Source organism: Carcharhinus amblyrhynchos, unplaced genomic scaffold (genome assembly GCF_965287045.1).
Source record: "Carcharhinus amblyrhynchos unplaced genomic scaffold, sCarAmb.v2.hapA scaffold_82, whole genome shotgun sequence".
NCBI lineage: Eukaryota > Metazoa > Chordata > Chondrichthyes > Carcharhiniformes > Carcharhinidae > Carcharhinus > Carcharhinus amblyrhynchos.
Genome location: NW_027649822.1, coordinates 377,556 through 382,754, shown reverse-complemented (window position 1 = coordinate 382,754; position 5,199 = coordinate 377,556). Strand labels below are relative to the sequence as shown.

The 5,199-nt window shown below is 42.9% G+C and overlaps 1 protein-coding gene and 3 non-coding genes across 4 annotated transcripts in view; 1 reads left to right on the top strand and 3 right to left on the bottom strand.

Annotated features, from left to right (window-relative positions):
• LOC145337933 (uncharacterized) overlaps nucleotides 1-5,199 on the bottom strand; it is a 222,541-nt gene that overhangs the window by 122,372 nt on the left and 94,970 nt on the right. The gene's annotated exons all lie outside the window — the stretch shown is intronic.
• Nucleotides 2,687-2,759, bottom strand: trnaf-gaa (transfer RNA phenylalanine (anticodon GAA)). The gene has a single exon. It is a non-coding gene; the product is annotated as a tRNA-Phe (tRNA).
• trnav-cac (transfer RNA valine (anticodon CAC)) lies at nucleotides 3,766-3,839 on the bottom strand. The gene has a single exon. It is a non-coding gene; the product is annotated as a tRNA-Val (tRNA).
• Nucleotides 4,471-4,542, top strand: trnaq-uug (transfer RNA glutamine (anticodon UUG)). The gene has a single exon. It is a non-coding gene; the product is annotated as a tRNA-Gln (tRNA).

Here is a 5,199-nt window from a genome sequence, read left to right as displayed (position 1 = left end):
TTTCACCCTGTAGGTAAAGATTGATGATTCGATGCTCGTGTTGCCGGGAGTGATTCCCCAACTGACACCCTGGATATATTCCTCCTTATTTATAGGAGAGCGAATCCACAGGGTCAGAAAATCCCGTGGCAGTTTCACTTATTCATAGTCACTGAACAAACAGCTATTTCAACAGCTATCACCTCCCAGGGTTTATGGGTAACAACACATCTTCCAGGCAGGGAGACCTGTGTAAATATTCTTTATTCCTATAATCCTAAAAAAAAACTACATGCAAATTTTCTGAGTAGAATTATCACGGGGACATGAGGTTACTTGAATATCAATATCAGCTTTCTGTTTACACTCATTTCTGGCTGCCACATTACAGGAAGGATGTGAAGGCTTTGGAGAGGGTGCAGAAGACTTTTACCAGGGTGCTGCCTGGATTGGAGGGTCCTAACTATCAGGAGAGGATGGACAAACTTGGGTTGCTACCTCTGGAGTGACGGAGGCTGACGGGATACCTACTAGGAGTCTGTAAAATGATGAGAGGCATAGAAAGGATTGACAGTCAGAGTATTTTTCCCAGAGTTGAAGTGTACAACATGAGGGGACACAAACACACTTAAACGGAAGATTTCAAAGGAGATATGAAGGGTGGTGTTTTTTTTTACAAAGAGAGTGGTAGGTGTCTGGAACGCACTGCCAGGAGTGGTGGTGGAGGCAGATGTGATAGGGACGTTTAAAGAGCTTTTCGATCAGCATATGAATAAACATGGACCAGAGGGATATGGAGCAAGGGCAGGGAATAGATTAATTTGGCGTCATGTTCGGCACAACATCGTGGGCTGAAGGGTCTGTTCCTGTACTGTACTGTTCTAATGTAGTTGACAAGATTGTCAGTTCAGGGAGACAAAGCCACATCTTTGAGCATCCACCCACGCTGTTTTTTTACCCCGTTTCAGGAATAGCCTTCCAAGCGGATTAATGGGATCGTGCACATTCCTTCTTTTTTAAAAAAATAATTCTTGGGACACCGGCTGGCCAGCATTTCTTGCGCATCCCGAGTTGCATATGGAGCACAGTTGAAAGTTAAATACACTGCTGTGGCTCTGGAGTCCAGTGTAGGCCAGATTGAGCAAGGACAGCAGATTTCCTTTCCCTAAAGGACATGAGTGAACCAGTTTTTTTTTCCCCTTGTCCCTGACAATGGTTTCATGGTCATCAGCAGATTCCTGTTTCTATTTTTGATGAATTCAAATTCCACCATTTGCTGAGGCGGGATTCAAACCTGGGGCTCCCAGAACATGAGCTGAGTTTCTGGAATAATATTCTAGTGATAACGGCACTCGGCCATCACCTCCATCTGAACTGCTTTTAGTTAAAGGGCTAATGTTCAGTTAAGAGTTAAAGTTCAGTTGAGAGTTTATGAGTTGCAATGACTTTAATCAGGCAGTTGAGGTGGGCCACTGGACGGAGTAGCTCAGGGGTGGCTTTCCACACACACCGCCTCCCCCTCTACCCCTGCCCAACCCAACCGGGCCGAAAATCTGTAAGGTGTAACCCTCTTAGTTAATCACCGGCACAGGATTGTCCCCAGCCCCTCTCCTCCCAGCAGGGGAAATAACCTGGGGCGTGATACCCTGGAAGGCTGCAGATCATCGATCATCTTTATCCCCAGTGTAATAGAATCGCTTTTTATATTATTGCATTGAAATTAATTGTTGTTCTATAATATATCATTGTGGATTGTCTGGAGCCCGGAGGGTGTATCCCCTCGGATGAAATAGAGAGGAAACAGTCTCATCCCACTCCCACTGCATCTCACCTCACAGGACAACTGCCTCATTGCAGGATTAAATGTACTGAATCTTGGTTAAACATAGACAGCGAGAGAACAGAGGGAGCAAAGAGCAAAAGGGGGAACCGTGATCGCTGCACGAAGAGACAGACTGAAAGAGTGAAAGAGTCTGAGACAGGTTTCCAGTGACTGAGAGGGACAGAGAGTGAGGCAGACACCCACAACCCAATATACACACAACAGCTGTCTGAATCCACAAGCATGGGGTGTTCTGAATGGGCGAATAAGGATTTAGTGAATGTTCGGAAACATTGTCACTTTTTGAAAATGTCTAGATTCTCTGTGAGTGTGTTGTGTTAACAGAAGCCTTGCAGTCCCTGCTCGGGTTCTCAAACCATATCCCATGTGAACCAATTCCAGTAGGTCATGGGAAATAAACAAAATCTGTAACTTGTCCATTTCTGAACAAGGGCTTGTCCGCAATTTGAACCCAGGGTCTTTCGCAAGTGTGCAGACTTTTATGTCCAAAGGGAGAATCTCATCCCGAATCCATCAAGCCATCGCTCAAACAACATGTCAACTAAATGTATTTTCACTGCCGTGTAAAAGCGGACCTGACATCTGCACTGAAATGTGATGAGGTTGGAAAAACTCAGGCAGTTGCATGGCACGTGTGCATAAGGAAACAACGATAAACCTGCACCTCCATCACCTTTCATTAACATTGGGAATGTTTGAAAATAGAGGAAGTTTTGTTTTTAAATAAAATCCAACAAGGAGGAAATGTAACAACATCCGGCAGAGTGGAAATTGCGATGGGTATTTGGTCCGTTGCACCTTGCATGAATTGATGTTTGAAGACAGTGCGAGGCAAATTAGCACAGAAAATCAGCAAGAGAATCCTGCCGAAACCCGGGATTGAACCAGGGACATTGAGATCTTCAGTCTAACGCTCTCCCAACTGAGCTATTTCGGCCATCAGGTACACTGACTGCTTCCGTCTCACAAATATCTAAGAGAGCAATGATCTCTGCCCATTCGTTAGTGCATCATTTTCATCTTTCTTCGAATAATCTCAACCAAATGTCCTGAGTGATGAAAACAAATTACTGCGGATGGGAAAAGAGGAAATGCTCCAAAATCTCCCAATGTCTGACAGCACCTGTAAGGAGTGAAAAGGGCGGACGTTTCGACTCCAGATGACAATTTATCAAAGCTCATTGCACACTTGTACTCAGTATTCGTTTCAATATTTAGTATCAATGCATTATTTAACACATATGGCTTCATTATGAATTGGATATTTCTGAAATTGAACATCAGTGAATTGAAAATATAACTGATCAACAGAACCAATCGAATCACCGGGTAATACAGATCACAATTTTGGGATTGACTATCGTCAGCTTTTAAACAAAGTCAAATGCATTTAAATGGAGGAGAATGAAGAATTATCTGTTAGTGACCCTTGAGCCTTTTTTATTATAGGCGTGAAACATCCAGGCGCATAAATTCCGGCCCGTTACAGGAATATCCGGTACATCCGCACTGAGTCTCGATTCCTTCATCTGTCTGAGTGGTTTTTCCTGTTTCTTAGAGATGAAAAACGATTTTAAAACAAAGATTCTTCTGTGAAATGTGCGCCATTTCCAAAAAGTTCACTTACAGTATCAGTCGTATCTGTCTGTCTGAGCACACACTACTATCAGGTATTTCAGATGGTGATTAACCATATTAGTCTGCACCTAGAAACCGATTAAATTCTGATGGAGACTGAACCAGACGTGAAAATCTGCTCGGCATCAAAAGCGAACTTTTCTGTCAGTGCGTCAAAAAAAAACTTTGCTTATTTCACCGGAAGTATTTGAGGGTGAAGTCAGAGAAATGATAACATGTTTTTAACATCCAAATTCAGACAATGTTGAGCAACAAACTCAAACCTCGCGACTTTTTCCTTACCCGACATGAGAAAGTTTAATGAATGTTTCTGCCTGGTTTTGGAACCGGGGACTTTTCGCGTGTGAGGCGAATGTGATAACCACTACACTACAGAAACAGCTTAAACTAGAAAAACGCAAACCTGCCTGTCTGCAATGTTCAACTAGGCTGTGTTACTGCAGGTTCCGATGGTTAGACTGAGAGCCCATGTCACTGAATTCAGGAAGATAACCGTTACTTTCAATCTGATTGTACAACTTATCCCCAACATCAACATTTAAAAGCGCTCGTCTGGCAAATATCTAAGGGAGCAATGATTTCTACCCATTTATTATTTCATCATTCTCATATTCCTTCGAATAATCTCAATCAATTTATAATTGATATAAAAAAATAAATTGATTGAGATTAATAAAAGCAAATTACTGCGGATGCTGGAATCGGAAACGTAAATGGAAAATTCTGGCAAGTCTCACAAGGACTGTGATGAAAGCAGAGCTCTGACAAGCTGATGTTGTTCAGTAGATTTACTGCAGTCAGGTTTATGTCAGTTCGATACAAACATTACGATTTGAATGTGGTCACTTGCAGTGAAATTTAATGCAGTGGAAGGTAGCCTACTTATTTTTACAGGAGGAACCAGCAACGGATTTATAAACATGGATTGTGCAACGGGGCTGAAATTTCTCCCTGCTGTTGACATGGTACAAATATTTAATGACGACTTTCAAGTTTGTACCGAGTAGTTAGGTTTCGTGGTGTAATGGTGAGCACTCTGGACTTTGAATCCAGCGATCTGAGTTCAAATCTCGGCGGAACCTTGCTTTAATTTGCAATTACAGATTGCCTCATCACTGTGGCTCCTGTTTAATCACTCTGCAGTTCACCCAGCGGTTCCCTATTATCCACACCACACGGGACTGTTTGAATGACCTTGTGAATGGTATAAACATTGTGTGATATTCTGCTTTCCTCACGCTCAGGCCATGGGACACACAGGACTCGCTTTTATCTCCTGAAATGCACGCTATCAGATCCCGTCTCTGTTGTTATGTTGCCTCACTCCTGGATTTCACGTGTTTAAAACTTCCTACCTTTCCAACATTTAACCATTTAAATGAAAGGTTATGGAGATGTAAGAAGTGAATCCTTTCCCTGTGCACACTTGCTGCCTGGTTTCCTCAGTACTTTTTTCCAGCGCTTCCAAATTTCACTGCAGCTGTCTGATCAGATTAAGATGACAATATCAGTACCTGCATTTGCACTATACTTGTATCAGTGGCTCGTTGGTCTAGTGGTATGATTCTCGCTTCGGGTGCGAGAGGCCCCGGGTTCAGATGAGCCCCATTGTTATTCATGGCCAAGTCTTGTTCATTTCTTTACCGTGCACTCGGCAGGATGAGTTCACCCCCGGTTGAGTTTGAGAAACTGATAATACAGCGATTCCAACAACCCAACTCATTCAAGATGCTTTCAAA